We start from the raw sequence: 19981 nt of genomic DNA on the forward strand, positions 1-19981 counted from the left end.
ACCAGGGGAAAGTCTCTGTCAGTATTGCACAAAAAGCTCATGAAAATTGAAAGGAAAAATATCAACTTTAATGTAAATAGGCCAAGGACATGAATAGATGATTCACAAAGAGGAGACACAAGTAGCAAACAGACATAAGAAAACATTCAACTTTACTACCTCTTATTGAGATGCAAATTAAAACGATAATGGGGTACAATTTTTGCATGAAATTTGAAAAATAAAATAGAATGTTGCTGAAAAAAAACTGCTGGAACTGGTAAATGATTGATAGCAATAGAAATTGCTAAAACTGGGGCGCCTGGGTGGCTCAGTCGTTAAGCGTCTGCCTTCGGCTCAGGTCATGATCACAGGGTCCTGGGATTGAGCCCCGCATCGGGCTCCCTGCTCCGCGGGAAGCCTGCTTCTCCCTCTCCCACTCCCCCTGCTTGTGTTCCTTCTCTCGCTGTGTCTCTCTCTGTCAAATAAATAAATAAAATCTTTAAAAAAAAAAAAAAAAAGAAATTGCTAAAACTTTTCTTGAATTTAGATGCTTACATCTCTGGAATATATTCTGGGAATATAACCTAAGAAAATAGTTACAAAAAAATAGGAAAAGGTATTTCCTGGCAATCAGCTAAAGGATTGGAAAATGGGAAATAATTTAAATGTACATGAGAAGGTCAATAACTGTGTAAATCATTCTATTAATTATGTAATTCATTTGGCCATGATCATGACCAGTGATAAATAATTTGGACATTGACCAAAAATCACTGGAAACTAACACAGCAAGATAAGCTATTTCTCAAGATATGACACCAATTAAAAATAGAATAACCAAATTGTATTTACATATTCGTATCACTGTGAAAGAGAATGATGTGTATGTGAAGAAAAACTAGAACATAACATAAAATGTAAAATTAATTTATTGACTTGATTTTAAAGTTCTATTATTAATATAATTTTGCTGGGCAACACTTCTTTAAAATGTGGCAACCAAAATGAAAATAATCCAGGTATGCAGAAAAGAGAATAGCTGAGCAAGACTCACCTCTTTTCTACATGATATACTTCTATCAAGTCAGCATTATTTGTCTTGAGCTTTTTGCCAGGTTTTGTGGAGACATGTCATCCTGAGGCTTCACATCATACTGAATGAGGTCTGCTAAGCAATGCCTCTTCTCTCTGTACTGGGGTGGCTGATTATTTTGGACCCTTAAAAGGACCCTTTTGGACCCTGGTACAGAATCTTACATTTGTTCCTGTTACATTTTTCTTGGTCTGTATATTCAGCCCATCATTAAAAGCTCTCAAGATTTTTTTGGATCCTGATTTACATTCCTCATTTGCTCTATTTCCTGACTGCATGTTAGCTGTACATCCTGTCCATATTAAAATATACAGAAGACTCCATCTGTTTACCCAAGGCCTTGATGAAAATGTTGACCTGAGCAGCACTGAATCCCAGGGCACGTCCCATCTACTAATGAGCACTTCTGATGACATTCATGTTATAATTCACTGATCCAGGACACATTTGCCAGCTTTAACAATTAGAAAACGTGATTGTCCTTTTTTTTTTTTTTAAGGTTTTATTTATTTGACACACAGAGAGAGACAGCGAGAGTGGGAATACAATCAGGGGGAGTGGGAGAGGGAGAAGCAGGCTTTCCGCTGAGCAGGGAGCCCAATGCGGGGCTCGATCCCAGGACCCTGGGATCATGACCTGAGCCGAAGGCAGACGCTTAACGACTGAGCCACCCAGGCGCCCAGGGTGATTGTCCTTTATGGGTGGAAAACGAAGGCTTTAGGCTTAGAGGAAAGTTCAGGTGATTCTCCTGGGTCAGGACCAGGCTTAGTTGTGATAGGGACCAAGTTTGCCCTGGGTGTTCAACATCTATCACCTGGACCTTTGCCCCTGTCAAGTCTACATACCCCTGCTGTGGCATCCGTGCTATCGTACCATCATACCCTTACTGGTCTCCAGGGTCATCAAATGCTTCCCTCAGTCTTATGCTCCCGGAGTTATTTGCATTTTAAAAGGTATCAAAGTTTCACCTGGCTGGCTAGGTGGGTGGAGCATGGGACTCTTGATCTTGGGGTAGTGAGTTCAAGCTTCACATTGGGCATAGAGATTACTTAAAAACAGTAACAACCACAACAACAAAGTAAAAGGGATCAAAGTTTGAAAATAAAAGATGAAGTTCTGATGGTGGAATTCCAGTCATTGACGGTCAGATAGAGATTTGACTGGTCAGAACAAGTGGCTTCTGCCTCTTCTGGGACAGCCTCTGAGGCTCCAAAGCCTCACCTGACTTTCTCAGAGAGAGGCAGCAGACTCGACTGCCTGCAAGGCTGGCCTGAAGGGACATCTTCAGGGGACAAAGTAGATTAGATCCCAGGGCACCACAGTCCTCCTTAGGCTCTTAATGATATTTGGATAGAATTTACAACTCTTCAAATCTCATTAATTCAACTTTATTTTCCTTATATTTTGCCAACTTCCAGGTAGGTGAGGGAAATAGACTATCGTCTTCATTGCCTGAAAAGCAGGCAAAGTGGCCTTAAAAACTGAGAACAACTGCTTCTCCCACCTCGGGGCCTTTTCCCTCTGATGACTTTGCACTGACTGAGAGAATTCCTGCTGGGGAAATTGATGCATCATTGCTTCTCATGCGAACCTCACCTACCTCTGAATAAATATTTTATTTCCCAAAATCCATTCCTACAAATTGCCTTATCATTTGCCAAGGATCTAAACCATCTGCCAGAGCAAGCCCACATTCTCCCCCTTACTGATAACTAGGCTTATCTGTTTGCATTTCTACTTATCATCTGCTAGTCTGGCTTATCTCCTTATCAGATTGTGTGTTCTTTAACACACTGGACACCATATGGCCCCCAGCAGAAGTGGCTGCATTGTTGCCCACCTATGGGCACAATTTATGTGCCTTTCAAGCCTAGTCTATAAATATCAGGTCCCCAGTACATCTGAAATTTGTTTGGACTGGGCAGATTTTCCACAATTCGAGTAGGAAAAACTAAAATGTATAATATGCACTCAGAATAAATAATGAATTGTATATTTACACAGCAAACCTGAAAGAGCCATAGCTAGAAGTAATATCACTGAATCTTAATATTGGGGGGAAAAAGCAAATCCAGACTACATAGACCATAATCATGCTTTTTCTAAAATTTAAAAACAATTAAAACTACATCTTACTGGGGAGTCCCCTAAGCCACACCTGCTCATGCTCATGCTTGAATTCAATCCCGCTGGGCACAGCTAGTATTTATCCTTTTATTTCTCTGGCAGTGAAACCACAGGCAGGTAGAACTGGTCTCACCAGGTTCCCCAGGTCCAGTCTTCTGCAGGTCCTGATGCCTGGGTGCCACTCTTTCCCACATAGACCCCTATTCATTTCCTTAGTGAATACTGACTGAGGCTGAAGCAACCAAGGATTCACCTGGTCCTCCCCCACCCCGATATCACCTGCCCAGTTGGAATTAGGAAATGGTGCCTTCTCCATGGTTCCCTCCCCCTGTGGTCTCCCTAATCTGACACAAGGCTTTGGGTTTCTGAGGATCCCTTTCCTGGGTCTCTTGGTGCCATGGACCTCTTAAGAAACCGATGAACTCATCTGGGATTGCTTGGTGCTGACTGTATCCTGCATCTTGACAAAGGATTGCTGTCCCTTCCATGCTGTGCCATATACACCTGGTTATACCTCGGTTGAAACCTGAGCAATAGGACAGATCCACAGAGGCCACCCCACTCATGAATCTTTGGCCAAATCTGGACCCTCTTTCCTGACAGCACAGAATCTTGCTACTGGATGACTTCTGCAGGCAAATTCACAAATATATCCCCTCCATGTTCTTTCTGCTTATTTTCAGTCTCAGTTTATCTGTACCTTTCAGGTATGGAAAATTATTCAGTAATAACTACTGTCACACACATCATTTCCTAAGGGCCAATTATGTGCCCAATCCTGCCATGGATGCACTACCTCATTTTGTCAGATTCAGTGCACTTCTCCATTTCATTTTATAAGTTAATTTTGTAAGGTCTTGTTTCCCCACCCCCTCAGATTTTAGGAATGGTCTGCATTTCAAAAACAAAGTCCAAAGGGATTTTTCACTTTCAGGATTATGTGTTAAAATTGTCTTATGGTAACTACTTCTTTCTCCAAATCAGTATTTAAGGTTCTTTTGAAGCTCTGAAATGTTTCTGGACAACAAATGATAACCATCTGCTTCCAATCTTCCCTTCCTTTCCTACAAGAAACAGCTTTAACTTGTAGTGTAAATTACTGGGATTAGAGAAAATGAAGTATTTCCTGACAATGGGGGCTGTAAAAAAAAAAAAATTGCAGAAGGTAACTGATATATGCATGCTGGAAAGTCTCTGGATTAAGGATACTAAAGGTCTTGATGAGACATAGTCTCATGAATTATATTTTCTCTTGTGTTAAATTCACTTCAGGTTTCTCCCAGAAACCCAAATAATAAAACAAGAACTCTCCTCTCCTCCAACTTCTCTGGCTTCAACTTTGTTTGGTTGATTCACCACTTCCACTTATTTGCTTTCCCACTACCAGAATCCCTTGAATCTGAATAATTCCCACTACCAGTATCCCTTGAATCTGAACAGTTAAGCCTGACTTTTCCTTGGGGAGAATTTTTCTGGGTTTTGCTTTCCTTCTTTAAGGGGTGTGTGTGTGTGTGTGTGTGTGTGTGTGTGTGTGTGTGTGATTCTAATTCTTTATTTCTCCAGTGAATAATATACACTTGATCTCTCCAAGTGTTGCATGAACTCAAGAATTTAAGCCTTCTAAAGACAATCTGCTCCATGAACAGACAATTTAATAGCTATATTCAGGAAATACCATGAGCTCCAAGTCCTCTCATTTTCAGACTGCTGTGGGATCTGCTCCTGCATTTTCTTCCCATAAGGGTGTTAGCCAAAAGGCTTCCAGACCTTGCCCCAGACAAGACGGCTGGATTCCTCCTTGGGACCTGCTCCTGCAATCCAGAACCAAAGAGTGAGGGGGAGGTGAGTTTATGTTTTCATCCTCGATGGAGCGGTGTGTCCTTAGATATGTGGTTTCTGTGGGGAAAGTGAGTCTGGAAAAATGTGGAGGCTTTGTTAAGTTATTTTCTCCAAAAAGGGTTTAAGTTCCTTTGGCTGGATTGGTGGGTTTTAATGTTTAGATCAGGGAATCTGGTGGTGTCTGCTGTGGCAGAAGGAAACAAATCTCTGCAAGGAGAATACACAATATCCCTAAGAGAGATTTATTTCTAAAACCCTCCCTAAGATTGCAAACGAGTTAAAAGGGTAATATATTCCCACCTTTAAACTTCAGACTCCTAGATCTCGTAGTGTCCTCATCCAGTGTGGATTACGTTACTGGTAAAACATCCCAGGAAAGAGTCCAACGTGGCGGCTCCCGGTTAGGAGAGTGTCCAGAGTTGACAGGCAGACTTTCCTGTTTTGTTGCTCCTGGCTCGCCCCCTTTTCCCTCGGAAAGGTTGCTGATACGAATGGGCGGCTTCTGCCTCTTCCGGGACCGCCTTTGAGACTCCAGAGCCTCACCTGAATTTTCCAGAGAGAGACAGAGAGGGAGGCAACTGACTCCTTCCGCCGTCCGCAGAGGACAGTCCTGGGGCAGGAGAGTTGGGGAGGGAGTGAGACCAGAGCTGTTGTCCAGAACCCGGAGGGAGCGAGGAGGAGACGCTTTGCCAGACAGAGGCGCGTCGCTGAGAACTCAAACTTTGGCGGGTAAGGATTGTAAGGGCTCTTGAGCTGGAAGTTCTTGGGGCGCTGGGAGATGTACTGGGTCGCTGATTCCATCCAGACAAGAGGTGAATTAAAGAAGTCCGCGCAGGGCGGTGGGGCGCCGAAGCACTAATGCGGGCGTGGCGCTGTCCGCAGTCCCCGGTGCTGAAACGAGCCACGTCTTGGCGAGAGAAAGGGGCGAAGCAAGGGCCCGCTCCGGCATCTGTTCCCATCCCCGGCACACACACCCCTCCAGCTGCGATCACAGGACAAAGCCGGCCCCTGTGCCCAAGTTCATCGCACTCCTTATACTCCCGTCCGGCAACCGCCCTGGGCCGAGCCGGGCTGAGCTGTCAGGACAGAAGGCAGAAGGAACTGGACTGACTCCCACTGGGGACAGGTAGGGGGTCTGGGCATGACACCACCCCGGCAACACCTCCCTAAGACACCCCGTAACCCAGAGGCCGGGCTCCACGTCTCCATGGCCGCCTGTCCTGCAAGAGGCTCTTTGGCCGCCTCATTTCTGTGGCTTCAGGTCAGGGACTAGCAGAGTCTCCTGGAGTCCACGTCGCGCGCGCGTGGGGAAGTTGTGTCCACTGTTTGGAAGCAGCAGGAGCTAGGGCGACCAGCGGACCAGGTTAAGGGACTGCCTACGCTAGACCCTACTCAGCGTTGGGGATCCAGAGACAGGTGGGCTGAGGAGGAGGTAAAGAGTTCAAATTATTTAGGGAAGTGAGCAATCACAATTTCTCTTCTTTCTTCTTCTTCTTCTTTTTTTAAATGATAAAAATAATAATCCACGATCTTGGCCATTCCGGGCCTCAGGTCTTAGTGCTTAGGCATTGAGGAGAAGGGCAGCAGGCCCTCTGATCCCTTGCAATCCCCTAACCCGATAATCATACGGGCTTTCTGTCCTCGTCCTCAGGCTTTTCTCCCAAGCTCAGCTCCCACCTCCACTCATTATTCCCAAGGGGGCTGGTGGAGCCTTTCCTCATGCTCTGGCTGTCCGGGGATTCTGTCCCGGCAGTCCCCAACAAGAGCTGGGGCTGGGTGACTGGGGAGATGGAGGGTTGTTTCTTTTTTCTCCCCTTGTGATTCCTCAATTCACAACTGCTCTGCTTTATGCTGTTGCTGAGATTTTAAACTTTGTCATTCTAAAGCGGGTATCTCCAGCTAGACAAGAAATGTGGCCAAGGATGAAGGGAGGGAAGAGCAGAAAGGACCTGAAGCCTGCCCCTGGGCCTCTGTCCATGGGTCTGGTGCCTCCAACAAGCAATTTGCTTGCTCAGGACTCCCCGTGCAAGCTCTGCAACCTCTCGCCTGGAAACCAGAGAGCCCTACAGTGGACGATCCTCTCCAAATCTTCCAGAGGGGCAAACTGGGGTTGCCATGGTCCTTTGTACCCCAAACTACTGGGCAGTGGTGCTCCCACCTGGGTTGTGCTGTCCAGACCCCTAACTTTTTCTGTGGACTGTCCACCAGCACTGTCCCCCCCCCCCCCGCCTCCCGTGCGAGACACACACACACACACACACACACACACACGCACTTTCTTTCATAAAACCCGGTAATAATATAATTGTCTGGGAACAAAGTCACATACTCCCTCGGTGAGAAATCACTGGAAGGGGTGGTGAAAAGTTGGGCAATGAGAGGGGAGGTGACTACTATTGCTGTCGCTCTCTGTGCCAGGTCTTGTATGCCAAAGTCTTGGATTCTTGGAAATTCTTCCAGGCCAGGGAACCCAGCTGGGATTTCATTGAGCTGGTGGGAGCTCCTTTAGTAGGGTGGGAGCGGGGAAGACACAAACTGCCCTTACTTCACATGAATGCCCAAGCACCCGCACTTTTCCTCTTCAGCCTCTGTTCATCCATAAATGGGGTCCTTACTGGATGCGGGATGCCAGGAGAGGGTGAATGGCTGCTCTGTGGGTAACTGACTGGTCAGAGCAAGATCTCAGTCACTTTAGCTGGGACTTTGGCCAGGACTGAGTGTGCCCCGTGTCTTTGATGTACCCGTTTTTATGCCTTTTCTGTCCTCATTCACTATCTGCCAGCGGTTGCTGCCTCTGGTTAATAATGGGGTTGCCATGGTGACCAATCTCCTGTCGCCATGGTACCCAGGAGGTAAACAGTTAGAAGCTGCAGAGGCTTTTTGCTAGCTCCCCCAGATTGTGCACAGGCTTCGGATTTCCTAGGGGAGTGGGGGAGGGATGGCAATGACCAGGCTCTGTGAACAGCACCTCCCTGCACACACACACACACACCCTGCCTAGAGCCCTGTTCACCTGAAACCTTCTCTGATCCCTGCCAACCACTGTGCCCTCCAGGTTCAGATGGGTCAAGCTTTTATTTTCCATCCCCAGTTGCATACACTGAGGTCAAGGGGTAAATACTTTTTCCTCTGACCTAATTAATATTAGGTGAACACTACTCCTAAGTACAAATCAAAAGGCTAAGTCCAGTGGGAGACAGAATTAAACAAACACAGTCCATGCTCTCTGACCTCACAGTGTTGTGTGATAGACAAGCCCTTATATTTCCTGTCAGCTGGGCTCTGCTCTGGGCTGAAATAGAGGTAATGATAGTGCTCTGAGAGTAGAGAGAGGTGGGAGTGACTGACTCCCAGAGGAGGTCATACTCTAGTTGAAACTTGAAGGATGATAGGAATTTCAACTGGAGAGAAAGAGGAAAAATCTCTCTCTAGACAGACTAGTGGGACCAAAGATGTGTAGAGCAGGAGAAGATAGATCCTACTCTGGTAATATATAGACTTGGAACCTCTCAGGGACTAGCCCATCCATCACTTATGCAACATCTGAGGTTTGGAGGAATTGGGGGACCCTGCATCATGGGAGGAGTCCACTGGCCAGAGCCTGTTATTCAGCCCTCACCTGGCCTGGAAGGGAGACTGAGAAATACAGGAAGTCCATGGTGAGATTTAGTGAGTCTGTCAATAGGAGGGACAAGAAAATTTGCGACACCCTTAAGGAAAGCATGAGTAATTTGGTTTAAATGGAGCTTTCCCTTTTAGGCTGATATGATCCAGGTTATGAAAAGTCTTGAATGTCAGGCTAAGACTGCATGCTGGAGAAAATAGGCAACCTCTGAAAGTTTCTGAGTGACATGATTCAAACTACCTTTTAGAAAGACCCTGGTGGGGCGCCTGGGTGGCTCAGTTGGTTAGAAAGACCCTGGTGTTAGTGCAGAAGATGCATTCATTCATTCATTCATTCATTCCATACTCCCTGAGCACCTCCTAAGTGCCAAGCCTTGGATACATTAAAGAGGTGAGGCAATTATTTCAAAAATACTGGGGAGGGAGGCCAGGACTCCCACCCTCACTCCATTTCTGAATTAATGAATGAATGATGGAAGGGGAAAGAGGGGACAGATAGTTGGTGGTGTAACTAAGAGGACTTGGGGATTTTGGATCTGGGAAAGTGAGGGAGAAATAGGAGTAGAGGCTCATGCTGGGTGATCAGTCAGCCTGGGTGTTCATGATGTTAACGAAGACAGGGCTGCCGTTGGGGTGCTGCCATTCTGGATAGTTTTGTACCAGTGATGCTCTTTGCTGCTTATGCTGCATCCTCACACATTGCACCCTGGACCTCATCTAGCCCACACAGCACTTCGTTTGCCCTCCTTTGCAGGACTTCACACATTCCCTCTTGCATTTTAACAATGCAGTGTAGGGATTAAACTCAAACAGGCTTTTGTTCCCTAGTTCTGCCACTGGTGACTTTGAACAAGTTATTCAACCATTCTGAGTCTGTTTCTTCATGTGTAAATTGGAAGTAATAGTTATAATACCTGCTTCAGTGGGTTGTTAGGAGGAGTAAGTGAAGTAATTAGAGTGAATTCCTGAGCACAGCACCTGACACACCAAGTGCTCAAAATCAGATATGAACATCATATTACTTTTCATAATGACAGTGCATTACTTTTATAATCACATCCCCAAAATTAATTTACAAAAAAGAACACTTTACCTCTGTGCCTGCAGCTAGGCTAGGTGAAACACATCTTTGGCTTGGGGAAGGAAGGTACCTTGCCTGGCCTTGTTGGTCCTGGGTGTGTGTGTGTGTGTGTGTGTGTGTGTGTGTGTGTGTTGGGGAGTGGGAGGGGGGTGGAGATGGAATTCTGAGGATAGCATCTATAGGGCTGGCTACAGAGATCTGGGTTCTCCAGCTCTAGCAACATCTGGAAAGCAATTTCATCCTCTTGGAATCTCAACCTGAGCAGCTGAATCTTATTGCAAAGCAGTCACTTAGAAATTGCATACGCTTAGAGCTGAGGAAACCAGAGTCCCATTAATTCTGAGTCATCTCTGCAGAAGACCAAGACACTTTCTAGGCATGAGACATGTCTCTGTCTGGTGGTTGAGTAACATAATTGATAACCTTGTTACAATTTCAGTGCATTCTCTTTCACCCCAAATCTCTTCCTGTTCTTGGGAACAACGTTAATTTTTTCTCAGACAGGACTTGAAAATCTGCAGCTGGCATACCAAAACTTCCCTTTTCTTGTGTTATAAAAATGCATTGAGTTCAGAAGAGAGAGAACTCTACCTCAGAGCCATTCAGAGGTTTCCTTGGGAAATCAGACACAACAACCCTAACTTGGACTCCTCTCTATCTTGGTGTGGGAACATTCCTGGGTTTGCCTATCCTCCACTCCACAGAAAAGAGAGAACACAAATTCTGAACTCCATTTCCCCTCATCACCTCAAAGCTCAGTCTGAGCACAACTAGACACACCCTGAGCTGCCCTTTTGGACTTTTATTGGGCAGATGGAGGCAGCTCTGAATACCTACTAGTCCCAGAAATTGACCTTGTTTCTTGAGAGGCAGGGGATTGACTTTGCAAGCTCTACAACTAAATTGCTTGTGATAGTGCTGTCTGTGTGAAACGTGTGTCTTGGTATGCTCAACTATAAAATAGGGACAGTAACTTACCTCATAGGGTTATTGTGAGGATTAAATGAGTTCTGACTTGTGAAAAGCTGTAGAGCGGTACCTGGCATAGTGCAAGCCCTCAAATATGTGATCAATACCATTATTCATGTGATATTTTGACACTTCTCCCCTTTAATACACTTATATTTTGTGAGTTTCTTGTAGCAGATACTGTTAGTTCTGCATTTTAAAAAAAGTTTTGGTGGGAATGCAAGCTGGTGCAGCCACTCTGGAAAACAGCTCCTCAAAAAGTTGAAAATAGTGCTACCCTACGACCCAGCAATTATACTACTGGGTATTTACCCCAAAGATACAAATGTAGGGACCCAAAGGGGCACCTGCACCCCCATGTTTATAGCAGCAATGTCCACAATAGCCAAACTATGGAAAGTGCCCAGATGTCCATTGACAGAGGAATGGATAAAGAAGGTGTGATATATATATATACAATGGAATGTTACTCAACCATCAAAAAGGATGAAATCTTACCATTTACATTGACATGGATGGAACTGGAGGGTATTATGCTGAGTGAAATAAGTCAATCAGAGAAAGAAAATTATATGCTTTCACTCATGTGGAATTAAAGGAACAAAACAGAGGATCATAGGGGAAGGGAGGGAAAACTCAATGGGAAGAAATCAGAGAGGGAGACAAACCATGAGAGACTCTTAACTATAGGAAATAAACTGAGGGTTGCTGGAAGGGAGATGGGTGGGGGGATGGGGTAATTGGGTGATGGGCATTAAGGAGGGCATGTGATGTGATGAGCACTGGATATTGTATGCAACCGATGATTTATTGAACTCTACATCTGAAACTAATGATGTACTATATGTTGTCTAATTGAATTTAAATTTAAAAAATGAATAAATAAAAGAAGTTTTGATATTAGATTTAACATGACTTCCTTAGATATAATTCACATGCCATAAGTCATCCATTTAAAGTATCCATTTCAGCACTTTTTAGTAATATTTACAGTTGTGCCGTCATCACCACAACATAATTTTAAAACTTTCAACACCACTAAAAGAAACCCTGTAGGTATTAGCTGTCACTCTTTTTTCTGGCCACCCCCCACCCGAACCCTTTCCCCCAGCAACCACTAATCTACTTTCTCTCTCAATGGATTTGCCTATTCCGGACATTTTACATAAATGGAATCATACAACATGTGGCTTTTTGCATCTTGCTTCTTCCACTTAGCATGATGTTTCCAAAGTTCATCCATGTTGTAGCACGAGTCAGTATTTTATTCATTTTCATTGCCAAATAACATTTTACTATGTAGATATACCACATTTTGTTTATTCAGTTATCAGCTGATGGACATTTAGGTTGTTTCCCCTTTTTGGCTATTACAAATAATACTGCTATGAATATTCATGTACAAGTTGTTATGTAGATGTATATTTTCATTTCTCTTAGGTATATACTCAAGAGCAAAATTGCTGGGTCATATGACAACTATGTTTAGCATTTTGAGGAACTGCCCAACTGTCTTCCAATATGGCAGCACCATTTACATTCCTACCAGTAGTGTGTGAGGTTTCCAGTTTCTCCATATCCTTGCCAACACTTGTTATTAACTATATTTTTATTATAGCCATTGTAGTTGGTATACAGTGGTATTTCATCATGATTTTGATTTGCATTTCCCCATGACTAAATATGCTTATATTCATGTGCTTGTTGACTACTTATATATCTTCTTCAGAGACAGGTCTATTCAAATCCTTTGTCCACTATTTAATTGGGTTGTCTTTTCATTATTGAGTTGTAACTATTCTTTATATATTCTGGATACAAGACCCTTACCAATATGTGATATAAAAATATTTTCTCCCATTCTGTGGGTTGCCTTTTTACTTTCTTGATAGTGTTGTTTGGTGCAGAGATTTTTTATTTTGATGAAGTAATCTATTTTTTTCTCTTTTAATTTATGTTTTTGGTGTCATATCTAAGAAACCATTGCCTAACCCAAGGCCATAAAGATTTACTCCTGTGCTTTCTTCTAGGAATCCTGTAGTTTTAGCCCTTTCATGTAAGTCTATGATCCATTTTGAGTTCCTGTTTGTATAGGTGTATAATATTGTGCATGTGGATATTCAGTTTTCCTAGTAACATTTGTTGAGAAGACTATTTATTCTTTCTTCCATTAAATTATCTTGTTATCCTTGTCAAAAATTAACTGATCATAAAGGTGGGGGTTTATTTCTGGACTCTGAATTCTATTCCATTAATCTATATACCTATCCTTATGCTAGTACCACACCATCTTGATTACTGGAACTTTGTAATAAGATTTTGAAATCAGGAAGTGTGAGTTCTCCAACTTTGTTTTTGTTTTTTAAGATTTCAAGATTGTTTTGGCTATTTGGGGTTCCTTGAATTTCCATGTAAATTTGTCAATTTCTGCAAAATTTCCAGCAGGGATTTTGATAAGGATTGCATTGAATCTGTAGATAATTGGAGGAGTATTGCCATATTAATAATATTAATCCTTCCACTCTATGAGCAGGAAATATCTCTCCATTTGTTTATATCTTCAATTTCTTTCAACAATGTCTTATAGTTTTCAGTGTACAAATCTTCATTTTCCTTGGTTAAATTTCCTAGTGTCTAATTCTCTTTTGCTGCTGTTAAAAATGGGATTGTTTTCTTAATTTCATTTTCTTATTATTCACTGCTAGCATATAGAAATATAATTGATTTCTATAAGCTGATCTTTTATCCTGCCATACCACTAAACTCATTTATTAGTTCTAATAGTTTTTTAGTGGATTCCTTAAGATTTCTTATATTCTAGATCATGTCATCTGCAAATAGAGATAGTTTTACTTTTTCTTTTCCAATCTGGATGCTTTTGTTTTTCTTGTCTAATTGCCCTGGCTAAAAGTACAATGTTGTATGGAGGTGGTAAGAGTGAATATCTTTGTCTTGTTCCTGATCTTAGGAGAAAGTGGTCAGTCTTTCACCATTAAGTATGATATTAGCTGTGGTTTTGTCATAGATGCCTTTTATCAGTTTAAGGAATTTCTAGTCTTATTTTGTTGATTGTTTTTATCATGAAAACATGTTGGATTTTGTCATATTATTTTCTTGTGTCTATTGCATTCATCATATGGCTTTTGCCATTTAATTAGTATTTTTAAATTAATATGATGTATTACCTTGATTGATTTTGGATGTTAAATCAAGTTTGCATTCTTGGGAAGGATCAATGCATCATAATGTAATTTTCAAAGTGCCCTCTCATGTAAGTTCTGATACTCAAATTGTTTGTTTGTTTGTCTGTTTTTTATTTTATTTATTTACTTGAGAGAGAGAGCACAAGGGAGAGAGAATAAGTGGGGGAGAGGGGCAGAGGGAGAAGGAGAAGCAGACTCTGCACTGAGCAGGGAGCCCAATGTGGGGCTGGAGCCCGACATAGGGTTCGATCCCAGGACCCTGGGACCATGACCTGAGCTGAAGGAAGACACTTAACCAACTGGGCCACCCAGGTGCCCCTCAAGTTGTTTTTATTTATATTGTACCATGTCCAGAGAATTTTAACATTATATAGCTTTTTCCTTTCTGTTTTTGAAACTCTGGAATATTTTTGTTTCTTCCAGTAGGATCACATTCACACACAAACTGTGAGAGGACTGTCAGGCACAATATTTGCACTCTACAGTTTTGTTCCATCATGAAAATCTTGGAATGGAAGGACCTGTAATAATCAACTGAGCCTTGGTTTTCAGCTCTGTTCCACAGAGTTCCCTAAGGTGTTCTGTGCACATTTTAAGGTTTTTTAATGTACTTTTTCCAAATTTTAATATACTGGACACCATGGTGTCCCACTGATTTTTTTGTAACTGAAGTATAGTTGATACACAATGTTACATTAGTTTCTGGTGTACAACATAGTGATTTGACAACTTTATACATTGTTCTATGCTCACCACAAGTGTCATACCATCTGTCACCATACTACACTATTATAGTACCATTGATTATATTCCCTATGCTTTACCTTTTATCCCCATGACTTATTCGTTCCATAACTGGAAGGCTGTATCTCCCAATCCCCTTCACCCATTTTGCTTCCCACCACAACCATCAGATTTTCTCTGTATTTATGGGTTTTTTTCTGTTTTTTTTTCTTAATTTGTTTGTTTTTGATTCCACATATAAGTGAAATCATATGGTATTTGTCTCTCTCCGTCTTATTTCATTTAGCATAATACCCTCTAGGTCCATCCATGTTGTCACAAATGGCAAGATCTCTTTTTTTTTTAATGGCTGAGTATCTATTGATGGACACTTAGGTTGCTTTTGTATCTTAGCCATTGTAAATAATGCTGCAATGAACATAAGGGTGCACATATCTTTTTTAATTAGTATTTCCACTTTAGGGAGGGGGTAAATACCCACTAATTATCTTTTTTTTAAATTTTAGTATGTTATGTTAGTCACCATACAATACATCATTAGTTTTTGATGTAGTGATCCACGATCCATTGTTTTCGTATAACACCCAGTGCTCCATGCAGTACATGCCCTCCTTAATACCCATCACCAGGCTAACCAATCCCCCCTCCCCCCTCCCCTCTAAAACCCTGTTTGTTTCTCAGGTCCATAGTCTCTCATGGTTCATCTCTCCCTCCAATTCCCCCCGCTCATTTTTCCCTTCCTTCTCCTAATGTCCTCCATGTTATTCCTTATGTTCCACAAATAAGTGAAACCATATGATAATTGACTTTCTCTGCTTGACTTATTTCACTTAGCATAATCTCCTCCAGTCCCATCCACGTTGATGTAAAAGTTGGGTATTCATCCTTTCTGATGGCTGAGTAATATTCCATTGTATATATGGACCACATCTTCTTTATCCATTCATCTGTTGAAGGGCATCTCGGCTCTTTCCACAGTTTAGCTATTGCGGACATTGCTGCTATGAACATTGGGGTGCATATGGCCCTTCTTTTCACTACATCTGTGTCTTTGGGGTAAATACCCAGGAGTGCAATTGCTGGGTCATAGGGTAGCTCTATTTTTAAATTTTTGAGGCACCTCCACACTGTTTTCCAAAGTGGCTGTACCAACTTGCATTCCCACCAACAGTGTAAGAGGGTTCCCCTTTCTCCACAACCTCTCCAACATTTGTTGTTTCTTTCCCTGTCCATTTTTGCCATTCTAACTGGTGTAAGGTGGTATCTCAGTGTGGTTTTGATTTGGATTTCCCTGATGGCTAATGACGATGAACATTTTTTCATGTGTCTGTTAGCCATTTGTATGTCTTCTTCAGAGAAGTGTCTGTTCATCTCTTCTGCCCACTTTTTGACTTGATTATTTGTTTTTTGGGTGTTGAGTTTGAGAAGTTCTTTATAGATATTGGATACCAGCCCTTTATCTGTAGTGTCATTTGCAAATATCTTCTCCCATTCCATGGGCTGCCTCTTAGATTTGTTGACTGTTTCCTTTGCTGTGCAGAAACTTTTTATCTTGATGAAGTCCCAAAAGTTCATTTTTGCTTTTGTTTCACTAGCTTTTGGAGATGTATCTTGAAAGAAGTTGCTGTGGCCGATGTCAAAGAGGTTACTGCCTATGTTCTCCTCTAGGATTTTGATGGATTCCTGTCTCACGTTGAGGTCTTTCATCCACTTTGAGTTTATCTTTGTGAATGGTGTTAGAGAATGGTCGAGTTTCATTCTTCTGCATGTGGCTGTCCAATTCTCCCAGCACCATTTATTGAAGAGACTGTCTTTTTTCCATTGCATGTTTTTTCCTGCTTTGTCAAAGATTATTTGACCATAGAGTTGAGGGTCCATATCTGGGTTCTCTATTCTGTTCCATTGGTCTGTACCCACTAATTATCTTTATAAATGTTTTCAAATACATTTAAATAAAATACTACAAGTAAATGTTTTATTTGTTGGGTTTCTGTGGAAGATTTCATTTGCAATAAGTCCGTGTCCACCATTGGATGAAGAAACCAAAATGCTAGGTCACTTGCCCAAATTGGAGACTGAGCTAAGAAGAGAATCCAGTTTTCCCTTCTCTCAGTGCAGTACCCTTGGCCACCTATATTGTCTTTACAATGCCATTTGTCTCAAACAAAAGACTAGTGTCTTCCCCTTACATAAGCCTAGGACTGCTTGAAAACACACAGCCTTCATCATTGCCTATGGTAATGTCTGTTCTATTCCTTGTGTTTGTTCTGTGGGCTGGTTCACAGCTCTCAGAGTGATTAAGTGGCTTAGCATTGGATAGTTTCCTTTCATCCTGCAGTTTCCAGATGGGATAGGGGAAGAAGGGAAAGGCAATTTGAAGTGTGCTTTAGAAAAAGTTCCAAGGCACATAGACTGTGTGGGAGTTATTGACTTATCTTTGGAGTTTAGTTTGACAAAGCAAGGCTGTCCAACCTCACATTTACTGAGAATTTGCTGAGTGCTTTTGCTTAGAGAGATGCTGAGAAAGTTGAGTTGTAGAGAACAGAAATGGATGGAACCCAGAGAGATATTACTTCTGAGAAGATTGTAGACCCCAAGTGGTAAAAGTCATCTGTCTCAGCTGGAGAAAATAAAGGTCTGCACGCAGTGTGCCCTGTGGGGCTCTCCTCTGATTGGGGTTTCAGTTTTTTTGGCATGGCTTTGTGTCTAGACTTGGTGCCTCACTAATGGAACCTGCCAGCCTCTGGCTGCATAAGAGTCATAACCAAAGGCAATGATAATTCAGAAAGTCCTCCAATGGGTCAGAAGAGTATGCATCTTGGGCTCTTGGCACCTCTTTATTGTCTCAGCTACATTTAGGGATTGGAAAATGATGTTTCAAATGACACAAATTGAACCAGACTGGTTTTCACGTTTAAGCCATAATAAAAAAGGACAGAGCATGGACAATATTTTTTTAGTATAAAGAGCTAGTCATCATAAGTAAGAACAAAGATTTTTTTTTTCAGAAGCACATTTTAGTTTAGAAGAAAGAGCTTTACATGTTTTGACCTCCTTTGTTGCTTACTTGCTCTCTCCCTTATAAAGTTCCATCCATTTTTAAGTAAGATAGAAATGTTCAGTCTGACTCATTCATGGAGCATGGTGCACATGGAGCATTAATACACATTTAAAGTTATTAGAACAGTACCAGGCAGAGAGTAAATGCTCAGTAAATATACTGTTGTTATTATTAGCGTCATCATTGCAATTACTCACCTGTTCCTCATCCATTTATGCCACCCTCTTTTTATTACCCACCATGTGTATATATGCTAGTGTTTAGGAGGATATTTTTTAAGTAAAAGGAAACAGTTCTTGCCTTCAAATCTTTTGGAGTTAATAAAGAAATGAGAAAAGTATGAGAAAAACTGGAGTGCAGGTGAGCTGTGTTAGATTCCTGGCCTACTTAGGTGTCTAAGCCAAAAGCAATGGAGAAAGTTAAAGATATGCACCAGAACACAGAAGTCACAATCAAATCCTCAAAGGTGCACAGCACAATGGCTAACACATGGTAAATGTTGAATAATGTCAAATAAATATTGTGATCGCCACTCATCTGAGAAGCCTCCTTGGACCTCTGTGGTCCCTGAGGCAGAATTAGTGCCTCCCCCTTTCCCCATTGCTCCCCACCATGCCTCTACCTCTATTTCAGCACCTCTGTATCCTACCCCCCATTTCCATTCCTGTTTCCCCCATACAGTTTTGTGCTTTCAAAGACAGAGACCTGTCTTCTTCATCTTCATAATTTTCGGGGCCAGGCATGATGCCTGGGATGTGGGAGTCGATAAGTGTGTTTGGGGGTGGGGGGTAGGGGGAGAAAACATGCTGGATTTAGTAATGCTGTAAAAAAAAAAAGAGGGAATTGTCTGAAATGATGTGTTGTTAGTTCCCCAGTAAAGCCCTAGAAAACTCACATTCATTTGAGACGTGTTCACAAACCACTCTTAGACTCACGCCTAGGATCCACTTCGAGGTCACCCTGGTAGTTGGCAGGATACATCTTCTTCCTGTGCTTGAAAATTAAAATTATATTTGTGCATTTATAATCTCCTGCAGTGGGTGTGATAAACAAAACAAACCACTACGTGGACTTCAGGGTCAGACAGCATCACTATTACCTCTTGGGGCTCCTGAGCATTAATGAGTAATGGATATGCAGGTGCCTCACACTCAGGGGGCCCTGGCTGGAGGGCAGGTTTCATTTTCAACAGCCGCCTCAGGATCATTGACTGTAATTTCATGATCTCATTTGTGAGTTCTCCCAGAGTTTGTCTGGGCTAGGAAATGTGAAAATTCATAGGGCAGTTGGGGAATCACTTAGGACGTCAGGACTTAAAAATTGGTAAATAAGAGGAAAGGATTGTTTATCCTGACTTTCCTGTATGAACGGTACCACTGAAGAGCCAAATAATAAGTAAAGTTTTCTTTAAGACTATGTTAGCTAATTGGTAGAGAAGAAATGATAGAATAACATCAATTTGCAACTCGTAATGAAATGATAGGTCCAGGCAACGATCATCAATGGCTGCTAAAATCACCCGAAGAAATATTCTTGAAAAAAAAATTGAACCCAAGTTTGACCAAACCTCTGAGTACAACTGCTAACTTACAGAAAACATTGTCAATTTGGAATTGGCAAAAATCCATACTATAGGAAACTCTGGAGTACAATTATGTTTCTTCCAAAAAGAGAAAGAAGAGAAGTGCATCCAAAACCTTAGATTAGGGGCACCTGAGTGGCTCAGTCAGTTAAGCGTCTGACTCTTGGTTTCGGCTCAGGTCATGATCTCATGGGTTGTGAGATCAAGCCCCACACCACTGAGCTCCGTGCTCAGATTGGGATGGGGGGACTCTTGAAGATTCTCTCCCTCTGCCCTCTTCCCCCAACCCTGCACACACAAGCACTCCTCTCTCTCTCTTTAAAATAAATCAATCTTTAAGAAAAAACACTTTAAATTAAAAAATGCAAATCAGCCAATCAGAGTATGTGGACCTGGTTTGGATCCTGATTTTTAAAGTAATTTTTTAAAGAAATACAATTATTATGATGTTTATGAACAATCGGGAAAAAAAGATCTTCTGACTTACCTTAAACTAACAGTTCCCTTTAATCACACACATTTTGCCCTGTTCTACCCATCAGGGGCCCAGGTCAGGAGTACACGTAACCCACCTACCATTTGTCTAAATATCTAAAAAAATATTCTCTTAGCTGAGGTAATCACCTCCTCCCACAAAAAAAAAAAAAAAAAAAAAAAAAAAAAAAAAAAAAAAAAA

General features: G+C 42.0%; 1 protein-coding gene across 1 annotated transcript in view; it reads left to right on the forward strand.

Annotated features, from left to right (window-relative positions):
* Positions 1–4968: 4968 nt before the first annotated feature.
* The window catches only part of CNGA3 (cyclic nucleotide gated channel subunit alpha 3), a 47352-nt gene continuing 32339 nt past the window's right edge, over positions 4969–19981 (forward strand). Inside the window, exon 1 of the mRNA XM_032397382.1 lies at positions 4969–5044. The gene's annotated coding sequence lies outside the window, so the exon portion shown is untranslated. The remainder of the gene's footprint in view (positions 5045–19981) is intronic.

This window comes from Phoca vitulina, unplaced genomic scaffold (assembly GCF_004348235.1).
Source record: "Phoca vitulina isolate PV1807 unplaced genomic scaffold, GSC_HSeal_1.0 scaffold98, whole genome shotgun sequence".
NCBI lineage: Eukaryota > Metazoa > Chordata > Mammalia > Carnivora > Phocidae > Phoca > Phoca vitulina.